This window comes from Moschus berezovskii, chromosome X (assembly GCF_049115385.1).
Source record: "Moschus berezovskii isolate FMDL1 chromosome X, NW_MosBer_1.0, whole genome shotgun sequence".
Classification (NCBI taxonomy): Eukaryota; Metazoa; Chordata; class Mammalia; order Artiodactyla; family Moschidae; genus Moschus; species Moschus berezovskii.
Genome location: NC_142488.1, coordinates 96,045,299 through 96,054,890, shown reverse-complemented (window position 1 = coordinate 96,054,890; position 9,592 = coordinate 96,045,299). Strand labels below are relative to the sequence as shown.

At 44.5% G+C, this 9,592-nt stretch overlaps 1 pseudogene; it reads left to right on the top strand.

The window, feature by feature from the left end:
- Positions 1-6,437: 6,437 nt before the first annotated feature.
- Positions 6,438-8,136, top strand: LOC148773395 (E3 ubiquitin-protein ligase RNF168 pseudogene; annotated as a pseudogene).
- The last annotated feature ends 1,456 nt before the right edge of the window (positions 8,137-9,592 follow it).

The window sequence follows — 9,592 nt, the reverse complement described above, 5'->3', positions numbered from 1 at the left end:
GGGAGCTTGGTGGGCTGCCGTCTATTGGGTCACACAGAGTCGGACACGACTGAAGTGACTTAGCAGCAGTTAGCAGGGAAAACCACAAGGCCATTCCTGTATGATCTAAATCAAGTACCTTATGGTTATACAGTGCAAGTGAAAAACAGATTCAGGGGATTAGATCTGATAGAATGCCTGAAGAAGTATGGACAGAGGTTCATAACATTTCACAGGAGATGGTGATCAAAACCATCCCCAAGAAGACGAAATGTCAAAGGGCAAAACGGTTGTCTGAGAAAGCATTACAAATATGAGGGGAAAAAAACAAGCAAAAGGCAGATGAAAAAGGGAAAGATATACCTATGTGAATGCAGAGTTTCAAAGAATAGCAAGGAGAGATAAGAAAGCTTTCTTAAGTGGACAATGAGATGAAATAGAGGAAAACAATAGAATGGGAATGACTAGAGGTCACTTCAAGAAAATTGGAGATACCAAGGAACATTTCATGCAAAGATGGGCACAAAAATGGACAGAAATGGTATGGACCTAACAGAAGCAGAAGATATTAAGAAGAGGTGGCAAGAATACACAGAAGAACTATACAGAAAAGACCTTAATGAAACAGATAACCACAATGGTGTGATCACTCCCCTAGAGCCAGACATCCTGGACTGTGAAGTCAAGTGGGCCTTAGGAAGCATTACTAGGAGCACAGCTACCAGATGTGATGGAATTTCAGCTGAGCTATTTCAAATCCTAAAACATGGATGGTGTTCAAGTGTTGCACTCAATAGGCCAGCAACGTTAGAAAACTCATCAGTGGCCGCAGGACTGGAAATAGTCGGTTTTCATTCCAATCCCAAAGAGCAATGCCAAAGAATATACAAACTATGGTACAACTGTGCTCACTTCATATGCTAACAGGTGGCAGTAGTGGTAAAGAACCCACCTGCCAGTGCAGGAGACATCAGCAAAACAGGTTCAATCCCTGGGTCAGGACGATTCCCTGGAGGAGGGCATGGCAATCCACTCCAGTATTCTTGCCTGGAGAATCCCTTGGACAGAGGGGCCTGGCAGGCTACGGTCCATAGTGTCACAAGGTGTCAGACACAGTTGAAGCGACTTAGTACAGGTGTTTTTCTGGAATCCCCTTGCTTTTTCTATGACCCAATGGAGGCTGGCAATTGATCTCTGGTTCCACTGCCTTTTCTCGATCCATTTGTGCATCTGGAAGTTCTCAGTTCGCCTTACTGATGAACCCTAACTTGATGGTTTTTGAGCACAACTTTGCCGGCATGTGAAATGATCTCAACTGTATGGTAGTTCGTGCGTTCTTTGTCCTTGGCCTTCTTTGGGATTGGAATGAAAACTGACTTTTCTAGTCTCATAGCCACTGTTGAGTTTTCCATATTTGCGGGCATGTTGAGTGCAACACTTTAACAGCATCATCCTTTAGGATGTAAATAGCTCAGCTGGAATTCCATCACTTCCACTGGCTTTTCATAATCATGTTTCCTAAGGCCCAGTTGTCAGACTTTATTTTTTTGGGCTCCAAAATCACTGCAGATGCTGATTGCAGCCATGAAATTAAAAGACGCTTGCTCCTTGGAAGGAAAGTTATGACCAACCTTGATAGTATATTAAAAAGCAGAGGCATTACTTTGCCAACCAAGGTCCATCTAGTCAAGGCAATAGTTTTTCCCGTGGTCATGTATGGATGTGAGAGTTGGACTGTGAAGAAAGCTGATCGCCGAAGAATCGATGCTTTTGAACTGTGGTGTTGGAGAAGACTCTTGAGAGTCCCTTGGACTGCAAGGAGATCCAACCAGTCCATTCTAAAGGAGATCAATCCTGGGTGTTCATTGGAAGGACTGATGCTAAAGCTGAAACTGCAATACTTTGGCCACCTCATGCGACAAGCTGACTCACTGGAAAAGACTCTGATGCTGGGAAAGGTTGGGACGGGAGGAGAAGGGGACGACCGAGAATGAGATGGCTGGATGGCATCACCGACTCTGTGGACATGAGTTTGAGTGTACTCCGGGAGTTGGTGATGGATAGGGAGGCCTGGCGTGCTGTGATTCATGGGGTTGCGGAGAGTCGGACACGGCTGAGCGACTGAACTGAACTGAACTGACTGAAGGCCCAGTTGACTTCACCCTGCAGGATGTCTGGCTCTAGGTGAGTAGCCACACCATTGTGGCTTTCTGGGTCACTACTATGTTTTTGTATAGTTCTTATGTGTTTTTGCCACTTCTTCTTAATCTCTTTTGCTTTTGTTAGGTACTTGCTGTTTGCATGTTTCATTGTGCCCATCCTTGCATAAAATGTTCCCTTGATATCTTAATTTTCTTGAAGACATCTCTAGTCTTTCCCATCCTGTTGTTCTCTTTTATTTCTTCGCATTACTCACTTAAGAGGATTTATCCAAGACACTCTATTTGTAGAAAAAAATGAAAATGCATTTCGGAAAAAATCATTAAAATCTCTTAAAACCATATTATTTATGGAGAAGAATCCTTAACATTTGAGTATATGTTTGTTTTTGAGATATTTTGCTATATAAGTGTCCATCTTATAGCATAGTAATTAGGTCATGGCCTACTTATCATTTCATACAACTGCTTTCTTTCGAGCAATACCAATGTGGGCTTCCCGGGTGGTGCTAGTGGTAAAAGAACCCATCTGCCAGTGCAAGAGAGCTGAGAGACAGGGGCTCGATCCCTGGGTCAGGAAGATGTCTTCAAGGAGGGCCTGGCAACCCATTTCAATATTCTTGCCTGGAGAATCCCATGGACAGAGGAGCCTGGTCGCCTAGTGTCCATGGGGTCACAAAGAGTCACACATAATATAGGCCCATGTAATCATAAAAATGGGAATAGAAACACCAATGGCCAATTTAGGTATGATACTTCTAAGAACTGTTCATTATTATTGCTGACTCCCTTGGTTCCCCACACAGTTGTAAGTGCTAAACCTGTAGTTGCTCATTAAACCCTCACCACAGTCTATGAGGAGGAGCTACTCTTGCCCAACTTTAAACATCAGGGAAATGAGGCACATTGAGGCCAGGGCTAAGCAGTCACAAGACTAAGATGTGAACAGATTCTAGGTGCCTGCTGAGCCCCACATCTAACTAGTGCCCACTGCTACTTCTCACCTGATAAGACTCACTGTCATCAGGGCACACAACTCTTTGGAAAACCACACACAAAAACAAATTCAAACTGGACTAAAGACTTACGTGTAAGGCCAGAAATGATAAAACTGTTTGATGAAAACATAGGCAGAACACTCTATGCCATAAACCGTAGCAAGATCCTCTTGGACCCTCATGCTAACCTAATGGAAATAAAAGCAGAAATTAACAAAAGCAATCTAATAAAACTTAAAAGTTTTTGTACAGTAAGGGAAACTATAAACAAAATGGAAAGTCAGCACTCAGAATGGGAGCAAAAGGTATTCCAAACAAAAAAACTGACAAAGGATGAATCTCCAAAATATATAAGCATCTTAGTCAGCTCAAAGCATCTCAGTCAGCTCAAAGCATCTCAGTCAGAAATACAAACAACCCAATCAAAAAAATAGGCAGAAGACCAAAACAGCCATTCTCCAAAGAAGACATGCTGATGGCCATTAAACACATGAAAAGGTGCTCCACATTGCTCATTATTAGAGAAATGCAAATCAAAACTAAAAGGAAGTACCACCCAATACCAGTCAGAATGGCTATCATCAAAAAATCTATAAACAGTAAATGCTAGAGAAGATGTGAAGAAAGGGGAACCCTCTTGCACACTGGGGGGGGAGTGTAAATTGATACAGCCACTCTGGGGAGCAGTATGGAGCATCCTCAAAAAAAAAAACTTGGAATAAAACTATCATCAGTTCAGTCGTTCAGTCGTGTCCAGCTCCTTGCGACCCCAGGAATCACAGCACGCCAGGCCTCCCTGTCCATCGCCAACTCCCGGAGTTCACTCAAACTCATGTCCATCGAGTCGGTGATGCCATCCAGCCATCTCATGCTCTGTCGTCCCCGTCTCCTCCCACCCCCAATCCCTCCTAGCATCAGACTCTTTTCCAGTGAGTCAACTCGTCGCATGAGGTGGCCAAAGTATTGGAGTTTCAGCTTTAACTATCATATGATCCAGCAATTCCACATCTGGGCATATACCCTGAGAAACCCACAACTCAAAAAGAAACATGTACCCTAATGTTTACTACAGCATTATTTACAATACCCAGGACACAGAAGCAACCTAGATATCTGTCAACGGATGAACAGACAAAGAAGTAGTGGTACATATATACCATGGAGTATTACTCAGCTACGAAAAGGAACGAATTTGAGTCAGTCATAATGAGGCAGATGAACCTAGAGACTGTTATCCAGTGTGACTTAAGTCAGAGAACACCAAATATAGTATATTAAAGGATATATATTAAATCCAGACAAATGGCACTGATGAACCTATTTGCAGGGAAGGAATGGAGAAACAGAACAGAGAGCAGACTTGAGGACATAGCAGGGGAATGAGAGGGTGAGACGAACTGAAAAAGTAGCACTATACACACACACACACACACACACACACACACACACACTACCATGTGTGGAAGAGACAGCTAGTGAGAAGTTGCTGTGTAACACAGGGAACCCAGATTGGAGCTTTGTATGAACTAAAGGGGCAGGATGGGGTGAGGGGAGTGGAGAGGGAGAGGATACATATACATAGTTACAACTGATTTGTAATGTTGTATGGCAGAAACCAGCACAACACTGGAATGCAATTATCCTCCATTTAAAAAATTAAACTGTCAAACGGAGGTCCAATATTTTCCTCCAATTTAATAACAAGAAATTTAAAGCACTGATTTTCTTGTTATATGGAGGAAGGGGCTTCCTCAACCTCTCATCTCTCTTCCTGTCCCTGAAAAAACATTACCGTTCTAAAGGCTTTTCTGGGGATGTAGTAAGAATGTACTTGCTTCCCTGCCATTTTATGTTTTTAACACTTGCAAGAACAATAGACATCTCTTTTAGGTAAAAAAATAAATAAATAATATAATAAAGAGCGGAGAAGCAACCTTTCCCCAAAACATACAACCCCCAAACACCTGCTGAAGGTTTTTATCTGCATTTCATTGTTCAAGAATATATTATATTCTTTCTTATGCAGGCATTCATATATTTATGCATGTAGGCATGTGTTTCTATCCCGATCTACAAAAGGTAAGATCTCATTTTAGTTTTCCAACCCTCCGATCACTAGAGTGGGAAAAAGACATGTCCAAACCGCAATCCCTGAACCTGTGATGAGACCATTTTGGGGAATAAGGTCTGTGGCATGAAACTACAGGAAATCATGAAACTGACATGAAATCATCCTGTATTTAGGATCGACTCTACATCTAATGATTGGTGTCCTATAAGAAAAAGGCGACAGGGAGAGAGCTGTGACCTCACTAGCCCTTTTGAGATTGCTACAGCACCGCCCCCAAGATTGCTGCTGCTAAGTCACTTCAGTCGTGTCCGACTGTGTGTGACCGCATAGACGGCAGCCCACCAGGCTCCTCCATCCCTGGGATTCTCCAGGCAAGAACACTGGAGCGGGTTGCCATTTCCTTCTCCAGTGTGTGAAAGTGAAAAGTGAAAGTGAAGTCGCTCAGTCATGTCTGACTCGTAGCGACCCCATGGACTGCAGCCTACCAGGCTCCTCCGTCCATGGGATTTTCTAGGCAAGAGTACTGGAGTGGCTTGCCATTGCCTTCTCCAGGATTAGGCTTCCCTGATAGCTCTGTTCCTAAAGAATCCGCCTGCAATGCGGGAGACCTGGGTTCAGTCCCTGGGTTGGGAAGATCCCCTGGAGAAGGGAAAGGCTACCCTCTCCCGTATTCTGACCTGGAGAATTCCATGGACTGTATAGTCCACGGGGTTGCAGAGAGTCAGACACCCCTGAGGGACTTGCACTGCGCGAGAGGAGGGTCGGCTCGGAGCCCTGAGAAGTGCGCAGGCGCGACCCCATAGCAACGGTCAAACAAACGGAAGTTCCTCTGCTGAGGCGGCATTCCGTTAGAAGCTTCGGTCTTCGCGGAGTGGTGGCCTGGGGCATGCGTACCTGAGCGGTCTCGGGCTTAGCTGAAACTACGGGAGAAGAACTAAGGGAGAAGCCTCACCTGGGAATGGGGAGGAATGGAACTTGGCGCCTGCCTTCTGCCTCACTAGAGAGCCCTGTGCCCACCACTGCCGTACTTCAACGGTTGTCAGTGCCTGGGGACAGTCAAGGTTCGTTTCCCTCCGTTTGGGATCCTTGTCTTTAACACGGACAGGTACACCGCCTTCTGGGGTCGTACTGTTTACCTGGCCCACAGAACCTTTTTACTTAAAGACATTCAGTGCTCCCAATCCTGGAATTCTGGTATTGATGTTGAATACACCTTATTAGCATATTCCGATGGCTGTACCCAAAGACACCATCCCTTCCTTGTCGGAATGCCAGTGCCACATCTGTCTGGAAATCCTCATTGAGCCTGTGACGCTGCCTTGCAACCACACGCTCTGTAAAGCCTGCTTCCAGTCGACTATGGAGAAGGCAAATTTGTGCTGTCCTTTCTGTCGCCGCCGGGTCTCTTCGTGGACTCGGTACCACACCCCAAGAAATTCTCTTGTCAATATGGGACTGTGGACGATAATTCAAAAACACTATCCAGAGGAATGCCGCCTTAGAGTCTCTGGGCAACAATCGGAGGAAATCGTTGATGACCATCAGCCAGTTCGTCTGCTAAGTCAGCCTGGGGAATTAAGAAGAGAATATGAAGAGGAGAGAAACAAGATGGAGGCAGAGCGACAAGCCATTCAGGAGGAAGAAAACAGAGCCAGTGAAGAATACATACGGAGATTACTGGCAGAGGAGGAAGAAGAGGAAAAGAGACAGGCAGAAAAAAGGTGCAGAGAGATGGAAGAACAACTGAAAAGTGATGAAGCGCTGGCAAGAAGGCTAAGCCTTGATATTAGCAATGTCTGTGAGGAAAGTGTCCCGGCTTTCCGCTCGGATTCCAAAACATCGAATCCCGTCACAACCAAGTCACAAAGGAAAAGGAAGCGCAAACAAAAAAACACTGGCGATATTCAGAAGTATTTGCCACCGAATTCTCAACTTGAGTCAGCGTCACAGTCTGAAGTTGTAGAAGAAGACAGGAAAACCTCCAGGTCCAAGGGAACTAACAGCAGAGATAGGAAGAAGCCTACAAGGCAAGACACAGAAATTGAGGAAGATATGCCAGCACTTTCTCCTCAGATATGCCTTGAAGTTCAAAAGCAAGATGCAGAAGCTTCAGTGGAGTCACCTAGACCTCACTTATGTGCCAGTGGTGGAGAATGGTACCTTGAAGGAAAAGTGAGAACAAAACAAGGCAGTCCTGAAAGAGAGTTATGTGTCATCAGTCATGAAGAACCTAAAGCTGGAGTTTCCTCTTCTGGAGAAGCTGCAGTTAAGCCTTATGGCAAAACAGAGAGTGGATGTACAGTGTCAGTTATGACGCAGACACTGAAAAATAACACAGCTGTGACAGAAAATGAGGAGCCTCGCCTACTGAACAATAAAGATATCTCCAGAGCAAAAAATCAGGAATCTGTGTCTGAAGCCGTCAGCGATCCATGCTGTTCTACAAAAAGGAAAATGTTCCTCAAAGCTTCCTCAGACCAAGAGTAAACATGTCCACTTTACCAAAAACGGATAGATTTGGAACGTCTATTTTTTGAGAGACATAAGCAAGAAGAACAGGATAGGTTATTAGCATTGCAGCTTCAGAAAGAGGTGAATCAAGAACAAATGAGGCCAGCCTGGCTAAAAGGATCCCCAGATGAATATCAGTTACGTGCTCCGTCTTCACCTGCGGGCAAATTATTAAATGGACAGAGGAAGAATGCCAAAGAGAGAAGCTTCCAAAGACAAAGTGATCTAGAGCATCCAGTACCTCACAGAGCCTCAAAAAAAAATTGGCAACCTTCTTTTAAGTTCCAGTTGTAACATTGTTCAGTTAATTCAAGAAAGTACCCAGTTCTACTACAGATACTTATAAATAAAACGATTCATTCCCTACAGCCTGGGAAGTCAAAGTATTTTTCAGATGTTTCACAGAAACACAAAGTAATGCTTGGGTAAGAAGAGTGTTTACAACCTAGTAAAGCTGGATTGTGAAGCTCTATCTTAGATGATAAGTTTTTCATTAGTGCTGCTCTGTGGGCACACTCATTGTCCCTAGTTAAAGGCCTGTGTGATTTCAGGGGCAGAGTATACAGATGTGTTTCTGCCAATCCCAGTGGTAAGCAAGAGTTCTGCGCCTTTCATTTTTTAATAACTGTGATGGACTAAGTTTAAGTTGACAGTCTTTGTGGATGTAAACATGCCTTGGCCAACTCCCAAGAAATCTTCATGTCCATGCATTTCCCCCAAGATGCATATTTTAGTGCCTTTGAGCACATTTTTGTCCTGACTAGTAATGAGAGCAACATTATGATATACCAAGTAACTAAGGAAGCCAGGCAGAGTTTAAAATCTGTTTTCTTGCAACTTTCTCATTACATTTTTGACATTTCAAACGACATAGTCTGTGGAGTTTTGTTAAGCAGTCTTCAGTAGCTAATATGCTCACTAACAGCATCCCCAAATGTTCTTGTAAATAATCAACACACTGCATTCTATATTTCTCATGCCTACTGTGAGAGAAATTGCAATAAAGATTTATAAGGTGAAATAAATATATGTATAACATTTCTTATTAGCAAGGTTTTTAAAATGGATCGTCACTTTCAGTGCTCACAGCATCCCTGTGAGGTAGTCATCGTGACTAATTCCCATTTTATAATAGGAAAACTTACCAAAAAAAAATAGGATAACTGAGGGACAGGGAGAAGAACTTGGGGGAGAGGGAAGAGGTTACCCGAGAAAAATACAAAAAGTTCGAAAGAGAGGCAGAAGTGTGTGTTGTTGTTTAGTTGCTCAGTCGTGTCCAACTCTTTCGTGACCTTGTGGAATGTAACCCGTCAGGCTCCTCTGTCCCGGGGATTCTCCAGGCAAGGACACCGGAGTGGGTAGCCATTTCCTTCTCCAATGCGTGAAAGTGAAGTCGCTCAGTCGTGCCCGACTCTTAGCGACCCCATGGACTGCAGCCCACCAGGCTCCTCCATCCATGGGATTTTCCAGGCAAGAGTACTGGAGTGGGTCGCCATTGCCTTCTCCAGTGTCATCTCTATAGAACCCCCTTAATTTACAGCGAGGAGGAAGGGCTGACTGGAGTCATCAGAAACCCCTGAAAGAGGAGCTGGGCCTGGGATAGTGGGCAGGACCTAAGGGGGCTAGATGGAAAGGAGGGGATGGGGAGTCCATCCTGACTGGAGTGAAGAGTGGGGCTGCCAGGTGAGCAGACAGGGCTCAGAGGTAACTGATGGGACATCCAGGGATCTGAGGCCATCCCGGTGTAGGACTGATTGGGGAAGGACCAGAGTTGCCATGGGACACTACACAGCCCCTTTATACACTGATATGGTGTACAACGTTGGTTAGGAGTAAAGTGCCCCGTGCTTCCGACACTGGTCTACAGGGCAGAG